This window comes from Microcaecilia unicolor, chromosome 2 (assembly GCF_901765095.1).
Source record: "Microcaecilia unicolor chromosome 2, aMicUni1.1, whole genome shotgun sequence".
Taxonomy (NCBI): Eukaryota; Metazoa; Chordata; class Amphibia; order Gymnophiona; family Siphonopidae; genus Microcaecilia; species Microcaecilia unicolor.
In genome coordinates, this window is record NC_044032.1 from 517,481,895 (window position 1) to 517,505,229 (window position 23,335).

General features: G+C 45.7%; 1 protein-coding gene across 1 annotated transcript in view; it reads right to left on the reverse strand.

The window, feature by feature from the left end:
- Window positions 1-23,335, reverse strand: part of KCNIP4 (potassium voltage-gated channel interacting protein 4) — a 594,747-nt gene that overhangs the window by 338,927 nt on the left and 232,485 nt on the right. The gene's annotated exons all lie outside the window — the stretch shown is intronic.

The window sequence follows — 23,335 nt, forward strand, 5'->3', positions numbered from 1 at the left end:
TCCAGTTTGCAAACATGTGTATTAATATCACTAACAACAGAGGAGAATCCTTTGCCATTCCCTAGACAGCTGACTCTATCTACTGCATTCATATTTTTTTTAACACATTTATCTGGTAAAATATGCACAATAGACAATTAAGAAAATGAAGATGTTTTGTGACAAATTGAGCACAATGAATGACAACTTCTGTAACCATGGATAATTTCTCTGGAAGTTTACAAACATTAACATTAAAGATGCACGCTGTATAAAAGAAATATACGAAATTAAGAAAGAATTGAATAAGAGACAAATATCCATCACGAGAAATTGCACAAAAATGAGTAGGGTACATCATCTTTGCTGGAAGCTAGAACAACTGTGTGCTGCCAAACTGTGAAATAGTCTGCTGTTTCTCAAAGTCAACATCATAGAAATATCCCAGTTTTTATAGAACAGAAAAATCGGCCCGAGAGCTCGTCTCGAAGGGCCCCCCTTAAACGAGGGCTGGGTCTATTCGAGAAGGCTCGGGAAGAGAAAGCGGGCGGGGGGGTGCGACTTGAGTGCGTGAATGGGGGGAGCGTAGTTGGCCGATTCGTAGGATGCTAGTGTGCCCTGTTACCCCAATGGAGCTGCCCATTGGAGGAGAGGCAACTAGGGGGTGGGGCTAATGGGGACATTAAATGCAGGAGCTCCTCCGAGGCTCGGGGCGTTCCCTGATCCGCAGAGGTGGTTTGCAGCATGGCGTTGGGAGCTGGTGAGCTGGGAAAGGAGGAAATAGGGGCCGAGGTGTCCCTGTATGCGAATGACTCGATCGAGGGGAGCCCGGAGCTAGTGAGTAGGGAGAGGGTGGCAGTGTCGACAAGCAGTAGGAGAGCTAAGGAGGTTGCTCAGTCGGCTTTAGCAGTAGCTGCAGCCGGTGGAGTGGGGAAAAAGAGGCAGGAGAAGAATAAGCATGCCAGCTTGTGCAAGCGGGGGGGGGGGGGGGGGGGGGGGGGGGGGGGTGGAAAGCTGCAGGGGTCTGGGAGTGCGGTTAAAGTGCAAGGCGTGGCAGGAGAAATTCTGGCCGAACTAGGGGACCAGGAGAGGGAGTAGGTGAGGGTTTCTTCATCGTCCATAGGGGCCTGCAGCTGGGTTGTGGAGGGAGGGGTGGGGTGTATCTTGGCGCTGTGAAATGCCATGGGGCATAGGGCAGAGGGTGGGGCCATGATGGACGGCCCAATGTCAGCTGCGGGGCCCCCGCATGGGGGCTCCGGGGGTGGTTATCAGGGGAGGGGCGTTCTCCGATGTCGTGGGGCCCCTATCAGTGGGGTGCTTGGCCCCCGATTGGGTTGCCCCCCTGGGCAGTGTCAGCAGCCCTTCTGTGGACCTCCATGTGGTCAGGCTTGCCACCACCGGCAGATATGGGATGGGCGGGCCCCGGGGACGGCAGGGGGGTGCTCCGTGAAACAGGGTGGGGCACAGGAGGGGCTGGTTCTGCTGCTTCTCCTTTTGTGTCTTTGCAGGTGCGGAGCGAGATGGCCTGTGCAGGGCCGGGAGCGGGTGCTGCAGGTCAGGAGGATTTGGAGTCTGTACGCCCCTTGACATCTACAGCGGGGAGACATGGCGGTAGGAGGATGGTGGGTCGAGAGAGGGCATTGTTGAGCACGAATGTGGACGCACAGTATGCAGGAATGTCGGGGCATGTCCCTGCAACAGAGTGCTAGTACGTCAGGAGTTGGTACGTGATCGATCGTCCTCTGCCGGAGGGTGGGGTAAAAACGCAAGGCGCAAGCGGAAGGGGAAGCAGGGGAGGGCATCTTCCTCGTCATCTGTTTCCTCCTCTTCCTCTTTTACATCATCCTCCTCTTCTTCTCAGGGCGGGGGCGGCGCGCAGTGAGTGAACATGTCTAGAAGCATGGGAGAGGAATCTCAGGGACCGTCGGCCTTAGTGGTACTGTCGGAGCTTTGGGAGCAGGTACCGCGCGCGCTGTGGAGGAGGATTAGGCAGCGGAAGTGCATTGATATATTTCGTTTGCTGGAGAGCAGGGGGCACTGGAAGAGTTCGAAACGCGACAAACACCAGGCCGAGGGCCCACAGGAGCACAAGGTCCCCAAAACGGTGGTCATCTGGATGCGATCCTTTTTGCACATGGCCAGCGTATGGGGACGGCGTGACCAGGGTCAGTACGGCCCGCTGTTGGCATACACAGATTCAATTTTGGACACCTTTCAGCACTTCGGGGGATAGGCTTGGTTGAACTACGATGAAGCCTTCTGGGACAAGATGGAGGAGAACCTGCATATGACCTGGGGGACGCAAGACATCAATCTCTGGTTGGCGCACATGGCTCCTCATTCAATGGTGGCAGGGGGACTAGGAAAAGGGGGGTTTGCTCCTCCGTCTGCGGGTCAGTCCTTTCGAACCGGGGGAAAGGGGGAGGGCAGCACTGCAGGGGGCGGATCCAGTCCAGCATCGGAGGTATGTTGGCAGTTTAACAGGGCGATGTGTCCATTCCCAGACTATAAGTTCCGCCATGCCTGTGCCATTTGCGGGCAGGGCCACGCCGCCGTCAAATGTCCGAAGAAAGGGACAGGAGGGACGCCCGCGGGCAAACAGTAGTTGGTTGGCAAGGGCTCCCACGCCGGTGTGTGTAGGTGTAATGCTGCCATGGCTCCGTCAATACCCAGCAAGGGGGGCGGCGGAGGCACTTGAGAGGTGTTTTACAGAGGGCTTTCCAATTCCATACCAGGGGAGGGTGGTCACTAATTGGGTCCAAAACTCAGTGTCTGCTTCGCGGCTATGGGAGGTGGTGTGGCGAAAGTTGGCGGAAGAGATACGGTTGGGCAGGATTGCAGGTCCGTTCGTTGGACGGCCTTTTTCACCATTTATGCTCTCCCCGTTGGCAGTAATCCCGAAGAGGGCACCAGGGAAATACCGCCTGATTCACAAGCTTTCCTATCCGCTGGGCGGTTCTGTGAATGCAGATATCCCAAAGGAATATTGCTCAGTGCAATTCATCTCATTCGATTCTGCGGTGGGTTTGGTGCGGCGGCGCGGTAGGGCAGCGCAGTTGGCGAAGGTAGAAATCGAGGCGGCCTTCCGTCTGTTACCGGTACACCTGGCAGCATTCCTGTTATTAGGTTTTCATTTTGAAGGGTCCTTTTATTACGATCGTTGTTTGCCGATGGGTTGTGCAATCTCGTGTGCTTATTTCGAGCATTTCAGCTCCTTTGTGCATTGGGTGACCGCGCAGAAGGCTGGGTTAGACACCTTGGTGCACTATCTCGATTTCCTGTTCGTGGGGGCCTGCGATGGGGCGGATTGCAGGCGGTTGCTGGATGTTTTTTATGCAGGTTGCCGCGGAATTTGGCATTCCGCTGGCCTCAGATAAAACTGAGAGTCCGGCGGTAATCCTGACTTTCCTGGGTATCGAGATCGACGCTGAACAGATGGTAACCCAGTTGCCACAAGAGAAGGTTGGGCAGTTAGCCAAGCAAATTATGGCCATAATGCAGACCAAGAAGACCACGTTGGGCGCTGTCCAGTCCTTCTTGAGGAGTCTTAATTTTGCGTGTCGGGTCATCCCGATGGGGGCATTTTCCCGGCGCCTAGGGGCGGTGACATCGGGGGTACTGCAGCCGCATCACCATGTGCGATTGTCCGCGGGGGTGCGCAGTGATCTCTGGATATGGCTGGAATTCTTGTCGGCATTCAATGGCACGTTAGCAATTCAGAGCGAGGAGGTGTCCAATGTGGATCTTGAGCTGTGGACAGATGCGGCCGGGGGATTGGGTTTTGGGGTGTACTGCCTGGGGGCCTGGTGCGCAGCCCCATGGCCGGACAGTTGGGTGGCAACGGGGATAACGAAGAACATCGCCTTCTTTGAGCTGTTTCCGTTTGTGGTGGCTTGCGAATTGTGGCCGGGGCGGTTGCGGAATAAAAGTATTTTGGTGTGGTGTGATAATCAAAGGGTAGTAGAGGTGGTGAACCGGCAGTCAGCACGTTGTCTGCTGGTGAACTCCTTGATGAGGGAATTGGTGCTGCGTTATTTGTGGTTGAACGTGCACCTGCCAGCAAGGTACATCCCGGTGCGGGCGAATTGCGTAGCTGACGCGCTGTCTCGTTTTCAAGTTCAGACTTTCCGGGCCCTGGCACCGGAGGCGGATGCCGAGGGGCAGCAGATGCTGGAGCAGCTTTGGCAACTAGGAGACTGGAGGTCTAGAAAATGCTGAGGGCCTCGGTGGCGCCTACTACTTGGTCGACGTATGAGTGCGATAGTGTGGAGAGGGTCCCGGGTATGGACTCCTGTCCCGTGTCCTTGCTCAAAGCCTATTTGCAGGTTCACCCCAGGGGCCCATCCTCTCTACTAGTGCATGCGGATGGCTCGGTTTTAATGAGATATCAATTCACGGCTATACCTCGCCGCTGTCTCGCGGGCGTGGGGGAAGACCCGAGTCAATTTGGCACGCATTCCTTCCGCATTGGGGCAACTATGAGTGCCAGTCCGGCTGGGTTGGGGGCGGAAGCCATTCGAAGCATTGGCAGATGGTCTTCAGGGGCCTATCGAAGGTATATTAGGCCTTCTTGAGTGGACGCACGGGGGGGGGGGGGGCGTAGACTGCGCGTTGCCTTGAGCTGTCTGTTCTGGCTTGCCTTGCTTTACAGTTGTCTGTCTTTTGTTGGGGTCTTTCGAGGGAGGCATGAGAGTGTCATCAATCACCCAATGTTGTGGTTGTCCCTCCCCTTTTAGATGCTGGAGGTGCAGCATACTCCATATGGATTGTGGGACATTCCTTCATCCACTGGGCTGGCGTCAGGGCAGCGCAACGGCCAGGAGGGATCCACCTCGGACTGGCTCAGCGGGGGATCCGAATATCTTGGTGGGGAGAGCGCGGCATGCGGTGGTGTCAACTATTGCCTTTGCTCTATTGGTTGCGCAGCAGACCCTGGCACCCCCAGATGCTGCTCATTCATTTGGGGGGCAACGATGTTGACGACGGGACGGGCAAGAGGCTCATTGACACCATGCAGGAGGACTTGTATTTGGTAATGGACTGGTTTCCCCATGCCAAGGAGGCCTGATCGGATATTATACGCAAGCTGGCCTGCCTCCCGTCGCGCAAGTGGTGATGGGGCTTAAGTAAGGTAAACCGCCAGGTGGGTGTTTGGGGCATGGCAAGGGGGGGGGGGGGATCCAGATTAAGCACAATTGGGTTGACATTACGTGTAAGGGGCTATTCGCAAGGGACCGGGTGCATTTGTCTGATGTGGGTTTGGACTTGTTTCTGCAGGATATTCAAGAATGTTTAGAGCGCATTTGTGGGACAGGGTCCTGGTAGGCCGCAGCTTTTGTGGGGGGGAGGAGGGTCTTTGCAGGAGCAAAGGCCCCTCCCCCTGTGGCAAAAAACAAACGCCGACCTACGGAGAGTGGGCTCAGGGGGTCTGAGCCAGGGCTTGAAAGGCAGGTTGGGTGACCCAGAAATTGTGTGGAGGTCCACACAGATCAGGGCACTTGCTGTGAAGGCGGAGCCCGGAAGATGGCGGCCAGAAGCTAAAGTGCCGCTTTGCTAGCAGGGCGAGCGGCGGGGGGAGGGGGGTCAACTGCTGAGGTTATGCCTGGACACTTGTAGCTCGGGGTGGGGAGGGGGCTATCCTGTTATAATGTTAAAGTTGGATTGTTAATGATAAATCAAGCTGCGGCTTATGGTTATCCCACCCTGGTGTAAAGAGAGTTATTGGTGATGGGAAAGGTGATGGGGTAAAAGGGGAGAAGGGGGGAGGGGCATGCCGGGTCGAAAGGGTCCTGGCTCCAAGGTTTAAAATCGGCCCACGAGCTTGTCTCGAAGGGCCCCCCTTAAACGAGGGCTGGGCCCGTTCGAGAAGGCTCGGGAAACGAAAGCGGGCGGCGGGGGTGTGGGGGGGTGCGACTTGAGTGCGTGAATGGGGGGAGCGTGGTTGGCTGATTCATAGGACGCTGGTGTGTCCTGTTAGCCCAACAGAGCTGCCCATTGGAGGAGAGGCGGCTAGGGGGTGGGGCTAAGGGGGAAATTAAATGCAGGAGCTCCTCCGAGGCTCGGGGCGTTCCCTGATCCACGGAGGTGGTTTGCCCACCCTCACATCAGGTGTAGGAGGTGAGGCGTCAGGTTATGGTGGAGTCTTGTTCTTGTTTCTTTCAGATAGATGGCAGCGGAGTTGTCGCAGCGGCAAAAAACAAACCCCGAGCTACGGAGAGTGGGCTCAGGCGGTCTAAGCCAGGGCTTGAAAGGCGGGTTAGGTGACCTGGAAATTGTGTGGAGGTCCACACGGATCGGGGCACTTGCAGTGAAGGCGGAGCCTGGAAGATGGTCGCCAGAAGCTGAAGTGCCGCTTTGCTAATAGGGCGAGTGGCGGCGGGGGGGGGGGGGGGGGGGGTCGACTGCTGAGGTTATGCCTGGACACTTGTAGCTCGGGGTGGGGGGGGTGGCTATCCTGTTATAATGTTAAAGTTGGATTGTTAATAATAACTCAAACTGCGGCCTATGGTTATCCCACCCTGGTGTAAAGAGAGTTATTGGTGATGGGAAAGGTGATGGGGTAAAAGGGGAGAAAGGGGGGGAGGGGCACACCGGGTCGAAAGGGTCCCGGCTCCAAGGTTTAAAAACAATTCAAGAAAGTTGGCTATCTCTACCCATTATTTTTCTTTAACTTTTTCAATTTACTTAATCCAAATTAAGATTAGGAGAAGTCATATGTACAGTACACTGTATGCAAGAATTCACAAAACAGAGTGCATGTATAAAGCATTAATATGAGAAAAGTAGAAACTTGCTCCACTATTTATAGCTATGAGGCAGAAGTCAGCCTGGAAACCCTTGGGCTAGAAAGTAGCAGCCTTCTAGGAAGAGCTATTCTCCCTCTTTACATTGGAAAACTCTCTGCTTTTTTATCAAATACTTGGGGTGGCATGAAGAAGCTGTCTTCCAGGAGTGGGGAAATAGCCTAATGATTAGTCCAATAGGCTGAGAACCAAAAAAAACAAGATTTAAATCCCCCCTAGCTAATTCTTGTGATCTTGGGCAAGTCATTCAACTCTCATGCAGAAACTTAGATGGCAAGCCCTATAGATCAGAAAATAAATATAACTAACCTTGAACTATTATTAAAAAAGGCATAAATTAAATCCAAAATCCCTTTCATTAATTATCTCTTCATTCTCTCATTTTGGCTAATAATTCAGCAACAGGACATATCTATTAATGTAAGTAAAGCCCACTAATTTAATTGTGGGTACTTAACCTTGGCCAAAGCAGCATTCAGATGAAAGGTACTGTTTATTTAAAAAGGGTGGAAGGGGAGTGGAATAGGGGTGGAGGAGGGGAGGAAAAAGGGTTTTGAATAGATTAAATTAAAGAATATTTAATATCGAAGGGTGAGATAAGAAAATTGAGAATTAAAGTTGTTTTAGGAGCAGAGAGGATTAGAACGTTCAGGAGAGGAAGGTGCTTGGAGGAAAGTGCAAGAGTGGGAAGCTATTGTAGGGCTGTGTTTTGGGCAGGTGGCACTGCGTTTTAGGGTGTTGGGACATTGTGGAAGTAGTGTGAAGGAGCTGGGGAGGTGAAAAAAGGGTTTATTTAAAGCACCCACCCTGCCCATCCTGGAGTGGAGTGTCTTCAGGATGGGGGTTGGTCAACATGTTTAGTTGGTTTGGAGGTGAGGTATGAGATGGCTCATGGGATGGTTGGGTGGTTGGGTCATAGCTTATGCGGGGTTAGTAGGGTAAAATCCAGGCAGTCATTTGCATTGGGGTGAACTTGGAGTTGAATTCAGTGAAGTTGGTGAAAAGAATCAAGGCTCTGGTGTGAAACCGCATCGAGCTGAGGCGAGGTTTTGGTGACACCACAAGACTCACTTTAATTGAATTTAAAGAAAATCCTTTAATGTTTGGCTTGTTTTAATGTATGATGTGAGTTGAGACTAGGTTGTCACAGACTAGCTTCTAGTGAAGGGTTCAGGGGTAAGTTAGGGCTGCCTGGTAATAAAAGGGATTGATGGAGTTAGTTAAATGCAGAATGTTTTGCTTTTTTGTGGTGTTAATATTTAACTAAATAAAGAAGTTGTGGCCAATAATTTTGTCACTAAAGAATTGTTTTTTTGTGTTTTATTTATGTTTGCTTGGAAGTTTGCTTTTTGTTGTCTGAGGGCCATATTTACTAAGGCGAATTACCGGTTTTAACGTATCTACAATTAGCGCGCACGCTAACTGTGTGGGCACCTATAAGGATATTATAGGTGCGTCTGCGGTTAACAAGCGTTAAAAATGCTAACACGCCTATAACGCGGCTTAGTAAACAGGGCCCTGAATGTGGTGCAAGTGGCAAGGTTATATCTCTTTTCTGTGCACCTTACATTTTCTAGATATTACTACTACTTAACATTTCTAAAGTACTACTAGGGTTATGCAGCGCTGTACAGTTTAACAAAGAAGGACAGTCCCTGCTCAAAGTAGCTTACAATCTAATGGACAAAATGTGCAGACAATCAAATTGGGGCAGTCTAGATTTCCTAAATAGAGGTATAATGGTTAGATATCTACTACTTCATTCTGGCTACTAAGAAGTGACATAGAGAGTGGTTATTTTCAGTGTGAACATTTTCCAGATGGGTTAGTTTTGTTCATATCATGAGAAGGCTGAACCTCACTCCTAAGCCAGGGCCTGTAGAGCATGATCTACATCTCTCATATTTGCTGTTAATGTTTGCTGTGACTGTGAGATAACTTTCCCGGCCATTTTGAAGACCCGCCAATTGGGTACACTAAAACTCCAAAATATTTCACTTCTCCTTGACATTGTAAATCATATTAATGGGACAATCTAATAAGACTTAAACTAAATTGGAGGAGGTGCCTATTCAAGATAGCAAATACATGTCTTCTGGCTCATGGAACTCTGATGTTTGAGAGTTCAGTTTGGGGAAAATTTTCCAGAATTTCCCCTACCTTTAGCCCTATACTTCAACATCTACACTGTATGGACCAGTTTGGTGGTATATCTGGTGCTTTGATGGATAGGGAGACATCACTGATATCCTTTCCAATGTCAGATGCATTGCTGAGCTCTGGAGATTGTACACCCCACCACTTCTTCAAGCACTGCAAGATTTGACATTTAGAGACTCTTTTCAGGCATGGGCTGATGACATTGGGAGTGCTATCAGAACTGCATCTGAAGAAAGAAGTTCAACTGGTGCTGCCACTCAGTAGGAGAAAGAAAAAACTCAGTTGTAACAGATCTTCAACTGTTCAAGGCTGTAGTTCCTATTAAGAGTATTAAGCAATCGTTGCAAAGTCCCCTATTGGACTGGGATGATCGGAGTTACAGTGGCGTAGCTAGGGGGAGCCAAGGGAACGGCCGCTCCCCCAAATGGACTTTTGACAGTGCTGGTGCCTATTTTTTATGTGATCCATCATGTTTAAATACGTGCCGGCACCATCAGAAGTCTGCTCTCTGCTCTCTGCTCCCCCGGCACCTTCCCTACGCTTCTGCAGTTAGTCTTACGTTTTGATTCAGGTGAAAGGAGAACTCTAAAGGAACACAGATCCTTGTCTGAGGTAAAGCATCCCTCATTTCTGAACAGTGTTACTTTTTCTTTGTCCTCTTTGCTGATTCTACTTCCTCTACTGGGGCAAGATTACATAAGAACATAAGCACCGCCATACTGGGAAAAGACCGGTCCATCAAGCCCAGCATCCTGTCTCCGACAGTGGCCAATCCAGGTCTCAAGAACCCGGAAAAAAAACCCCAAACAAAAGAAAAATTTAAATTAATAATGTTCAATGGACATTTCCTTCCTATTTGTTTAAATCTACCACATTCTAGCTTCATCTTATGTCCCCTGGTTCTATTATTGTTAGAAAGTGTAAACAAACGCTTCACGTCTGTCCGCTCCATTCCACTCATTATCTTGTAGACTTCTATCATATCACCCCTCAGCCGCCTCTTCTCCAAGCTGAAGAGCCCTAACCGTCTTAGCCTTTCCTCATAGAGAAGTCCTCCCATCCCTATTACCATTTTCGTCGCCCTTCTCTGCACCTTCTCCAATTCCTTTATATCTTTTTTGAGGTGCGGCGACCAGAACTGAACACAATACTCGAGGTGCAGTCTTACCATGGAGCGATACAACGGCATTATAACATCCTCGTGTTTGTTTTCCATCCCTTTCCTAATAATACGCAACATTCTGTGGGCTTTCTTTGCCGCCGCAGCACACTGAGCATCTCATACGGAGGCTTCTTTAGTTGGCTGTGTATGAATTTCTAAAGAGGTTTTAAAGGCAAATGGAAAGGTTACAGTAATTGAGTTCAGAGTTGAATCTCAGGTATCTCTTAGTAAATCTCTTATTAAAAACAATGTGGAGTGGACTAGTGGTTAGAGAACTTGTCTTACAATCCAGAAGTGGCCAGTTCAAATCCCACTGCTGCTACTTGTGATCTTGGACAAGTCACTTAACTCTCCATTACCTCAGGTACAAACTTAGATTGTTAGCCCTCCTGAGACAGAGAAATATCACCTTGAGCTACTACTGAAAAAGGCATGAGCAAAGTCTATAATAAATATTGTGGTACTGCAGAATAAGGCTGAGATGCTAGAGGATTCAATTAGGAAAAAATAATTTATGTCTTATTAATTTTCAAAAGTATTATCTTATTTTGCCCTTGAGCATCTTAATAAAGTAGTTCTTAGAAGTACATGAGAGAGGCATTTCCACCTATCTTCAGTCTTTATTATATTTCATTATTTATAAGGCTGGTGGAGGGAATGTTTGGGAGAGGATTTGACTATGGATAGTTTTAGAGCTGATCACAATGTTGGACTTCTCCTCAGAGAGAAAAGCTACATTTTTGTTTATGTTTACATTGGATCCTGATAGAGATTGGGCTCTAAGGTCTATTTTTTTTCTATCATAAGGATTCCCTACTTTGTAATGATAAAGTTAGGGCTTCAGCAAATTTTTTTCAGAGCAACCCAACTGAAACATAAAGGTCTTTATTTTAGAAGGATTCTGAGGTCTAAATGGCAACATTTAAATGTGTGGAGAGGCCCAGATATTTAGGACTAGATTCAGTAATCAGTGCTCAAAAAACAGTGCAGAAAAAAAAAATCCACGCTAGTCTATAAATGGTGCTCTGAGTTGGGTGCCGTTTATAGAATAGTGCTTAGAACCGATTTCCGCACCAAATTTTGGGCACAAGGATTTACACTAACTGAAACCTGGTGTAAATCCTGGCATGCAATTTAGGTGCAGATCCTCATTTTTCAGTAATACTGTACACATCATCTTTCATGAGCACTCCAGACCTGCCCATGCCCCTCCCATGGCTACGTCTTCTTTTGAGTTGGTAAGATTTGCACATGGATCTTTATAGAATAGCATGCAAATCCAAATTGGTGCCAATACCAATAATTGATAGCACCAATTATTGGCACTAATTGGCTTCTTAGTCAATTTAGTTACATGTGCATCTCAGGACAGCTTGCAGTCTTATGCGTGCAAGTTTGTGTGCCAGTTATAATAGAACCTGAGGGCTAATGCCATTGTATAATTGGGCCATTCAATTATCGGGAAGCCAAGTGTGTCCAGATGCAAGGGGACATGGGAAGGGTGGGAAGAGGAGTGGTCTGGGTGGGATGACAATGTAGATATGCATTCCCTATTTCACATATAGATTCCACATCTGCAGTGAGAATTCCAGACACTAGAATATACACCAGCTCTGAGGCACATCTGTGTGCATGCATTAGGGATAGCAGTAAATCCAGATATTTTTGGGCCATGTAATGCCAACACTCCCCTTAAGGCACACTCTGGCATCCTACACTTCTTGAGATCATCCAGTCTCCTCCCCTGGCAGTCAAGACCACTCTCTCCCAGTAGGCAATGCCCCCTCACAGACAAGGCTTCCCTGCTTGACAGGGGAGGCCCCCACATGTGGAAACAAGCCGATCACACGGAAGCCTCCTTCAGATTCCTACCTGGGGGGGGGGGCAATGTTTTCAAAAGTGGACCTTGACCTGCAGCCCCCCCTCCCACCCTCTGGCTCAGTACCCAGTGTTACAGGGGGTCCCTGGTGTCTAGTGGAGTGGAAGCACTGCCCATTCATGCCTGCCTTGTATCCTCCCAGTACTATAGCAAAAATACCATATTTTTGCTAGGGACCAAGCTTCTAGATATGGGAAAATGTCCATAAATGGAAGCCTGACTCTTAGCAGTAATATCATGGTATTATCAATAGAGATCTTGGCACCCACTTTAATGGGCAGGAGGAGACAAGGTGGGCATGAGTGGGCATTGCTTCCACATTTCTAGACACAGGGACCCTAGTAAGCCTGGGGTCCGGATTGGGGGTGTGTGGGTTGGGATACCTCCAGCCCAAAAGTCACTATGAAAGCCCTGGCCCTACTGGGGAGGGGGCATCCCACATCAAGTGGAGAGCTCTTTCTGCAAGTAGGGGGTCTTGTCTGCAGGGTGTGTGTGTCAGGTGATGCTGAGAGGGGTTGGGTGCTGAGATCATGGAGGTTGGTGAGCCTGGAGGTTTGCAGGGTTCAGCACTGTAACATCTGTGGTATAAAATCTCCACATATATGTGACAGTGTGAAACCTGATACGCCAGATGGTAGGGTGATCAGTGCCCCCTTCACCCCTTAGGGCTATGGTAATGGTGTAGAATTGTGGGGAGTGGGTTTTGGGGGGATTTGGGGGGATTTGGGGGGCTCAGCACCCAAGGTAATGGAGGTATGCACCTGGGAGCAATTTTTGAAGTCCACTGCAGGGCCCCCTAGGGTGCCCGGTTGGTGTTCTGGAATGTCAGGGGGGGCCAGTGCACTACAAATGCTGGCTCCTCCCACGACCAAATGCCTTGCATTTGGCCAGGTTTGAGATCGCCGGCATTAATTTCCATTATCGCCGGAAACCGATGCCGGTCATTTCTAAAGCCAGCCCAAATGCTAACATTTGGCCGGCTCCAACCGCATTATCGAAACAAAAGATAGCTGGCTATCTTTTACGATAATACGGTTCAGCTGCCGCTTTATAGATTATGCCCCTCTTTGATAACTTCCTCCTTAATATCACATTTTATGAAAGATACATTTTAAAAAACCAAACACAGGAGGAGGAGAGATCTTGGTGCTGGGAGAGAAGTGGAGCTAAGCACACTGCCAGAACAGCAGCATCACAGTGTCTGATGGGGAAACCAGTGGGGCAGCTATTACTCCCTGGCCTTCTTTGGGTGGGGGCCTTAAGGTCTTACTGGCCAAGCTGGTTATGTGCCCGCTTTAACCACTTATGGAGCCTTGGGTAAACTTTTGTGGATGCCCCCCCCCCCCCCCCCTGCAGTCCAGCAGCACAGCTTTCTTAACCTCCTGCCAACCAAACCACTTCCTGCAAAAAAAAAAAAAAAAAACCATAAACATGCAGAGCCATTGTCTAGGCCACACCATTGATGGCTCTGCTGGTTCAGCCCCTCAGAAACAGGAAGCCCACACCAGAAGGGGTGGGACCAGCAGAATCATCAGCAGTGTAGCCTAGAGAGCAGATCCACACCTTTATACTGCTTTTTTTTTTTTTTTTGCTGGAAGCAGTAGTGGAAGGAGTAAGGAAGCTGCTGGACCAGAGAAGGGAAGGGAAAGAATATTCTGGGCCAGACTGAAGATGCCATGGGTGGTCCTTCCCAAAGAGTGAGAATGAAGGCCAATGAGTAAGGTTTTTCTTGTGGTACATTTGGAATATACATTTGTCATGGTGGTGAAGGGACTGAGGCCACCCTATTGTCTAGTAGTACCTTCATGTGAACCTAAAAATGGATTTCTGTATCATGAGTGATATGTTAAATATTTTTAACTCAATTATTTCAAGCATTTGACCACATGTACATCTATAGACACAATTCAGCTGTATTTAAAGACCCCTCAAGAGGCAGTGTCTCATAAGTTAAATTTGATCTGACACAAGTCTGCTATAAAGACAGCCACCTCAACAATATCCCATCTGATATTATAAGAAATTAAAATTATATTAATGTTTTGATGTAATCTCAGTAGGGCCAACACACAATCCCTCCACTGTAAAACACTATGCAGAAACTTGTGCAAAAACATACTTAGAACCTTACTATACCATAATAGCACTAACTCCCAGGACTCAAAGAGCAACAACCTTATCCATAATAAGGCAGCACTGTAAATATTACATTGGGCCCTAAAACACCAATATACCACCGAGTGAGAAAATAGAACAAGGACTGCTACATATCTCTACACAGAAACTACATACTAGCACAGGGGTAGACCACATGCGGCCTGCCATTAAATTTTATGCGGCCTGTGAGACCATGAGAAATATGCACAAAAAAATGGCCTGCACAAGCATTATTAACCAGGGTTTTGTTGAAGGATAGACTTGATTGACAGTGTTAGCAATTGTTTGGAAAGACAGAAGTATAAGGTAACAGACTATTAATTTAGTCATCAGTGAATGATATGACACATTTGCTAATTTCTGTTTGCAGCTCGCTAGGGATAGTACTAACATTCATGTGGCCTCTGTGTATAAAAGTTTCCCAACCCTGTGCTGGCAGAATACTGTACCTTGGTAGCACACACAAAGACCCCCTCAACAAATATGGAACAAGGACCGCGGATTAGTAACAGAGAATTTAAGTAAAAGACTAAATTGAAACTTCAGGAAGTCAGATTCTGCAGCAAACAGAGAAATAGAAACTGAAATGCAAGATATCAAAGATTTGCATTTTCAAAAGGAAGGCAAAGAGAAACTTTGAAAAGAAAATTGCATTGGAGGAAAAAAAACCAGAATAATAACTTTTCTAGGTACTTTAGAAGCACTAGATGAATAAGGGATAAAAGGGGCATTCGGGGAAGAAAGGCCATAGCACTGAAAAGAACATTGCATTGGAGGAAAAAACACAAAATTATAACTTATTTTTAGGTATATTAGAAGCAAGAAGCCGGCAAAAGGATCAGTTGGACCACTAGATGAATGAGGGGAAAAAAGGATCAATCAATTATTTCTTTGCTTTGGTCTTTACTGAGGAAGAAGATGTGGGAGAGATACCAGTGCCAGAAATGGTATTCAGTGCTGAAGAGTCAGAGAAACTGAAACAAATTTCAATAACTCTGGAAGATGTAATTTGACAAATTGAAGAGTAGTAAATCACCTGGACTGGATGGTATATGTCCCAGATTACTGATAGAATTGAAAAATGAACTTGCAGAGCTGTTGTTAGCAATATGTAATTTATCTTTAAAATCAAACATGGTACCTGAAGATTGGAGGGTGGCCAATAAAATGCCAATTTTTAAAAAGGGTTCCAGGGGTGACACGGAAAATTATAGACTGGTGAGCATGATGTCTGTGCTGGGCAAAATGGTAGAGACTATTATAAAGAACAAAATTACAAAGCATATACATAAGTATAGATTAATGAGACAAAACCATTTCTTTGAAGGGGTGAATAGGCATGGGCATAAAGATGAGCCAGTTGATTTTGTGTATCTGGATTTTCAAAAGGCATTTTACTTGAAGACTCCTGAGGAAATTAGAAAGTCATGAGATAGGAGGAAATGTTCTATTGTGGATTAAAAACTGGCTAAAAGATAGAAAACAGAAAGTAGGGTTAAATGGTCAGTGTTCACAGTAGAGAAGGGTAGATAGTGGAGTTCCCCAGGGGTCTGTGCTGGGACTGCTGCTTTTTAGCATATTTAAAATTGATCTAGAGATGGGAATAACTAGTGAGGTAATTACATTTGCTGATGACACAAAGTTATTCAAAGAGGATTGTTAAAAATTGCAAAAGGACCTACCTTATGAGACTGGGAAGCTGGGCATCCAAATGGCAGATGACGTTTAATGTGAGCGAGTGATAAGTGATGCATGTGAGAAAGAGGAACCCAAATCATAGTTACATGATGCAAGGTTCCATGTTAGGAGTCAGCACCCAGGAAAAGGATCTAGGTGTTATCGTTAATGATATGTTGAAACCCTCTGCTCAATGTGCAGTATTGACTAAGAAAAGAAATAGAATGTTAGGAATTATTAGGAAAGGAATGGAAAACAAAACTGAGAATGTTATAATGCCTTTGTATTGCTCCGTGGTGTGACCGCACCTTGAGTACCGTGTGCAGTTCTGATCATCGCATCTAAAAAATTATGTGAGTGGAATTAGAAAAGGTACAGAGAAGGGTATCAAAAATGATAAAGGGGATAGAACAACTTCCTTATGATGAAAGGCTAAAGCATCTGGGGCTTTTCAGCTTGGAGAAGAGATGGCTGAGGGGAGACATGATAGAGGTATATAAAATACTGAGTGGAGTGGATCACTTGTTTTCTCTTTCCAAAAATACTAGGACTAGGGGGCACACAAGGAAGCTACTAAGTAGTAAATTTAGAAAGAATCAGAGAAAATATTTCTTCACTCAATGAGTAATTAACCTCTGGAATTCATTGCTAGAGAATGTGGTAAAAGCAATTAGCTTAGCAGGGTTTAAAAAGATTTGGATAATTTCCTGCAAGAAAAGTCCATAAGCCATTATTGAGATGGACTTGGGGAAAATCCACTGCATATTCTAGGGTACGCAGCATAAAAACTGTTTTACTGTTCTGGGATCTTACCAGGTACTTGTGACCTGGACAGGCTACTTTTTGAAACAGGATACTTGGCTTGATGGACCTTCACTCTGTCCCAGTATTGCAATGCTTATATGCTTACAAGTGACATATTCCAATTGAGAAATTCAAAATAATATTTTTTTACCTTTGTCATCAGAGCATTTTAGTTTTTTCTAGTCATTTTAGTACGTCTATTTTCTTCTATTTTTTCCTGTCCTTGCAATGTCTCCTGTTCATTTCTTCTCACTGAACATCCACCATCCATCTTTCCTCTGCCATCCCTATTAATCCTGTCAAGGACCTCCCTTCTCTATCCCTGTCCCTATTCTCTCCTCATGTTCAGGATCTGCCCTCTTAGCATGCCTATTTAACTTATTTTCCAGCATTGCTCCTTTCCCTCTGGGTCCCCACCACCACCCTTTTTCCAGCATTGCCTCCTCTAGGTCCCATCCCCCCTTTTCCAGCATTGCTACCCCTCTGGGTTTCCACTATCTCCCTTTTCCAGCATTGCCCCCATCTGCGTTCCCACCATCTCCCTTTTCCAGGATTGCCTTCTGGATTCCCATATTTTTTTTACTGCAGTTTTGTAAATACCCATGTAATTGACAAAATAAGCATGTACAGTGCAGCTCTGCCTCATATTTGGCCAAATTACACCCATGAGTATCTTACACCTTTTCCAGCATCTCCCCTCTGTTCCCCTGTCCCTCTCCCCTCATGTTCACCATCTCCCCTTTTTTATTATGCATTGCCTCTTTGTATCCCTATATCCCCCATCCCATTCTAGTATTGCCCCTCAGGCTACCTGTCCTTATAGTCCTTATCTGCCCAACACCTCTTCTATATGTCTATGTTTATCCCTGTGTTCAGCTTCTCTTATCTCTTTTCCCTTCTTCCTGCACCTTCTCTCCTCTGCACATACCACCACCACCACCACCTTTGTGGTCTAGCAGCTCTGCCCCTCTATTTCTCTCCTCCATTCTGGCTTATCTCTCACTTTTGGGCTCATTTTTGAAAGAGAAGGATGTCCATCTTTCGACATAAATCGGAAGATGGACGTCCTTCTCCGAGGGACATCCAGATCGGTATAATCGAAACCCGATTATGGATGTCTTGAACTGCAGTCCGTCGTAAGGATGTCAAAAGTTCAAGGGGGCGGGGCCAGGGGCATAGCGAAGGCGGGACTTGGGCGTGCCTAACACTTGGATGTCTTTGACCCATAATCGAAAAAAACAAGGACGTCCCTGACGAACACTTGGACGTTTTCACCCAGATGTGTTTTTCTTACAAATAAGGCACAAAAAGGTGCATGAAATGACCACATGACCACCAGAGAGAACCAGGGATGACCTTCCGTTACTCCCCCACCCTCAAAAAACATCTTTTAAAAGGTTTTGTGCCCGCCTCTATGCCAGCCTCAGATGTTATACTCAGGTCCATGACAGCGCATGCAGGTCCTAGGAGCAGTTTTAGTGGGTACTGCAATGCACTTCAGACAGGTGGACCCAGGCCCATATCCCCCCTACCTGTTACATTTGTGGAGGAAACAGTGAGCTCTCCAAAACCCACCACAAACCCACTGTACCCATATATAGGTGCCCCCTTCACCCGTAAGGGCTATGGTAGTGGTGTACAGTTGTGGGTAGTGGGTTTTGGGGGGGGGGGTTATGGGGGGCTCAACACACAAGGTAAGGGAGCTATGTTCCTGGGAGCATTTTATGAAGTCCACTGCAGTGCCCCCTAGGGTGTCCCATTGCTGTCCTGGCATGTCAGGGGGACCAGTGCACTACAAATGCTGGCTCCTCTCATGCCCAAATGGCTTGCATTTGGCCGTTTTTGACATGGACATCTTTGGTTTTGAAAATCGCCGAAAGTCAGGAACGTCCATGTCTAGGGACGTCCAAATCTAGGGATGTCCATATTCAAGGATTTGGACATCTCTGATGGTATCCAAAAAGTATCAGTACAATTTCAAAAAACAATCATTATCCACAGGATGTGTTCCAAAGAGAAGTTATTTGTGTGCGAAGTTTGCTTTGAACTCTGATAGTCTTTTGGGAGATTTGTGCATCATGAAAATCAAAACACTAGAATTGGGCAAGTGAATGTTGTGCCTTTAACTAAGCAGAGTTCTGTGGATAATGATTGTTTTTGGACAAGGTATTGATACTTTTTGGAGCCATCAAAAATTTCTGAGGGACACTGGCACATTCTGGATTATACAGACTTTGCTATATAATATTAGGTAAAATGCATACTGTTATAAGAGAAGCTATCTCTCTGACCTTTACTGGATTTGTGATCTGCCTTGAGCCATATTAATAAAGTGGAATAGAAATGTCAATATTAGATTAGATAATATGGGACAGATGATGAAACTAGCATCAGTTTAGTCACCAAAGTACACTGAATTTGACATTTGTGGGTGCATTGTACTTGACGTCAATTTGACATTTTTGCATGTAGATAAAACAATTTCTTTGAGGATTTGGTGTTCTGGTTTTGTACTGATATGTTAGTTTTTAAGAGTTTATCATGAGTAGGTTATTATTGTGGCCACTCTTTCAAGGCCATGATAATAACATGCGTAGTAACCAAAATCATATGTCAGGCCCCCTGCAACCAGTCACAGAATCTATGACAAGGCAGAATTGGTGTGTTGAGCATGAGCTCTTTCATTAAAACTTGTGGTCCATGGGTCAATTTTAGCAGACACTGGAAAAGGTGCCGGTACTCAGTACCCCCGAGTACCCCCTCAAAAAAAGCACTGATTACATCTGTACTGTGTCTTTCCAGTGGCATGCTTCATGCATCATCATCTATACAGCTTAGTACACCATCTCAAGAAATACCCCTGTCATGGAGATCCCGCTCCTGTAACATTCCATCCAGAGAACATCCACCTTTTCAGATCTCTATCTTCTACTTCATCTTAGAATGAATAATTCTCATAGCAGCATAGAGTAACATAGTAGGTGATGGCAGATAAAGACCTGCACGGTCCATCCAGTCTTCCCAACAAGATAAAATCATAGCATATGATATAATGTGATGTGATATATCATATACATACTTGAGCTTGAGCTGTCCTTGCCATTATCAGAGCACACATTGTAGAAGTTTGCCCGGCACTGGCTTAATGTTCAACTACTGGAGCTGCTCTCAAAGCCTTCTCCAGCCTAACTCGATCTGTCTAGCCATAATTGGGACATAGACCATAGAAGTCTGCCCAGCACTGGTCTTAATTCCCAACTACTGGATTTGCTGATTAAGCACCACTAAGATTTGTTGTGATTCTATTCTCTTTCCATATAGGACTCCTTTATGTTTATCCCATTATAGTAAGCTTAAAGTAGGCGTGAAAATTTGAAACTCTGCATTCAATGGCATTTATCCAGATAATGGTGTCTGTTATCTGGGTAAATGCCTTAGCCAACACAGGCTCGGGATATTCAGGGGCACTATCCAGATAGTACCCCTGAATGACCTCCTCAGTACTATCCATATAGTGCCAGGGTGGTGCATAGGTGGAGTGAGTAGTTATCAAGAAATCAGTGATTTTCAGTCCATTACCTGGATAACTACTTGCATGAAATTAGATCAGAAAACTTACCACCAATATTTAAAGACATTTAACTGGCCAGGATCAGTACCTAGCCAGTTAAATGCAACACAGCCGGCTATCTGCTGATATTCTGTGAGACATGGTCGGCCATCTCCTGATGAATGTTGATGGTTGGCGGCTAGTGGATAGCCGGTTCTATCAGGCAATATAACCAGCTATCTGTTGATTTTTGTCACATCACTGCTTAACTTTAGCTGCTATATTTGGCCGTGTTGAAGGCAGTTCTAGCTTTAGCCAGTTTGACTTTGACTGGCCACTGCTAAATATCAGCTTGGCCAGTCAAAGTCAAACTGACCAAAAGTAAAGCAGATATTCAATGCCGGTCACTGCAAATGGCCCAGCATTGAATATTTGATTTTAGCGTTGACTGCAGGAGTTAGCCGGGCTAATATCAGCCTTTTACTGTCTTTAGCTATCCAGATAGTGGTTTGAATGTCATTGCTATCTGAATAGCTGCAGCACTCCTCACTCTGTAAGGATATTCAACACCAGCTGAAATTCAGACATTGGCACTGATTATCTGTGTTTTATTTAGCTGCTATGGCCAGCATTAAAAAACAAAGCTGACTGCAGACTTTTTTCTAAACCACGTAAGCGCCTACGCATGCTCAACATGTGTCAACCTGGAGCTATCACCCGGCTACCGTGTGACCCAGGCAGTAATTCCAATTTTTACGCGCGCCCGCTACGCGTGTATGAAAATATTTTAAATTTTCAGACGTGTGACGCTAACTGGGCAGTAATCGGCAGTGTACGCATGTTGATGATTACCTCCCAGTTAATGTGTGAGACCTTACTGCTAAGTGAATGGGTGGTGGTAAGGTCTCAGACCCAAAATGGATGCGTGCCAATTATTATTTTGCTGCAAGTCCATTTTCAGCCAAAAAAAGGCTTTTTTTTACAGATGCGCTGAAAAATGGATCTGTGTGCATCCAAAACACATACCTACACTAGCGCTGGCCATTTTTTAGCATGCCTTTGTAAAAGGACCTCTGAGTCGGGTTGGTTGGTTGATCCCTTTTTGGGCCACATTTGAGCAAACAAAACAGTGAGGTGGATGTGAACAGGATATAAAGTAGTCTTTATTGGAAAACAGCTAAAAAACGAGCCAACACAGCCGTGTTTCGGCACCAAAGGCCTGCCTCAGGGGTTTGGTGAATCTCTGGTGTTATGGCAAAAATGCTTAACAATGAGATGGTTGTATAAGTCCAAGCTGTCAAATCTCGGCTGTAAGATCCTCAATGGGACAAATGCGCTAAAAGGCATTGGCTGTTGAAACGGCAAGGATCAGTACTGTACTGCAAATATCGCAAAAAATCTGGATAGCCTAGAGGAAGTATGCAACAAATAGAGTGTGTCGCTTGCAGTTCTTCACTTCTAGTTCTAGAAAGTAAAGGGTGATATTTCCTATGTCTACCTCACTGAAGTTGTTAATGGACCTCTCTTTTAGAAACTCTACTACTGGCCCTGAGCACATCTACCAGCAATAAAATTCACAGCTTATTTGGGTATTGATTGAACATTGTTTCTTAAGGGGGTCTTTCACTAAAGCTTAGCTCGAGTTATCTGCAACAGAGCCCTTTTTATTCCTATGGGCCCTGCTGCAGATAACTCGAGCTAAGCTTTAGTAAAAGACCCCCCAAATGTCTTTCAAATATATTCCTTGTTATTAGTATTTTTATTTATTTATTTGTAGCATTTGTATCCCACATTTTCCCACCTATTTGCAGGCTCAATGTGGCTTATATTTGCCGTAATGGAGGTTGTCATTTCCGGGTAAACGAATTGTAAAAGATATGCATCCATTTGGATACAGAAAGTGAAAGTGCCTTGGTGCTTTGTAGCTTTTACTACATGAGACGTGGGGTAAGGAATAATATATTGTAGAGGAATATATTCGAGTTATTCCCCAAGTTTTCCACGTCATCACTGTGACCCCTGACGCAGGTGCTAGTCACCGAAACACGGCCCGTGTCGGGTCTTTTTGTCAAGGCTCATTCATTAAAGAACTGTGTTCCATTTTTAAAGGCCCGTGGTGCTGGTTTTTTTGTTTGGACTTTAGTTTGTACTTCGTTCCCTCTCTTTTGTTGTATACATACATGGTAACATACATGAAACATAACATATATGGAATGGATCATGGTGTATATATATATATATATATATATATATATATATATATATATATATATATATACACCAAGATCCATTCCATATATGTTATGTTTCATATATATATATATACACCATGGATCATGGTGTATATATATTATATACACCATGATCCATTCCATATATGTTATGTTTCATGTATGTTACCATGTATGTATACACCTTAACGCATATCTTTTGCAATTCATGTTGTGCTTACATATATGGTAATGAAGAGTACATTATGATATAGCATGAAGGTTCCTGAGTAATAAATGTGAATATAATAATCTACATTAGGTCATCGACTATAGAGAGACCCTGTTTGAGGTAGTGTTTGTCATGTGATAAGATTTCGGTTTTGCAAAGATCGTGTGTAGTGTTATTATTTAGTATTTAAGATGGATGTTTATGGTATGCCTTCTTGAAGAGATCTGTTTTCATTAACCTTCGGAAGGTGGTTAGGTCTTGCGTATCATGTGCCCTGTGGGTTTTAGTGTTATTTAAAGGGTGAATTACCTAGCTATCTGCATCAACACTGCTCAGTAGAGCAATTTCTAAAATGCCCTTTCAAAATTTGAGGGCCAGACAACACTTTGGGTACATCCACACCCATGGATATCAGGTTTAACTTTGGAAACATAAAGGACACATGATATTCTCCTTAAGGTGCAGGGGAGTCTGTCACCTGCTTTTCTCCTATCAGGAATAATACAACATTAGTGCAGTTTTAATCATGAGGGGCAGGCAAGTTCTGTGACACTCCTAGAAAACTTGCCTGCTTGAAACTGTAGTACTGCTACACTATGCCCGATGGTAGGAATGTAGCACCTTAGAAGGAACATTAGCAGGGATTTCAAAACTAAGGGTGGAAGGTATCAATGTGGGCTACTGTGACAGGTTATTTTACCATAAATTAAAATACCACAAGT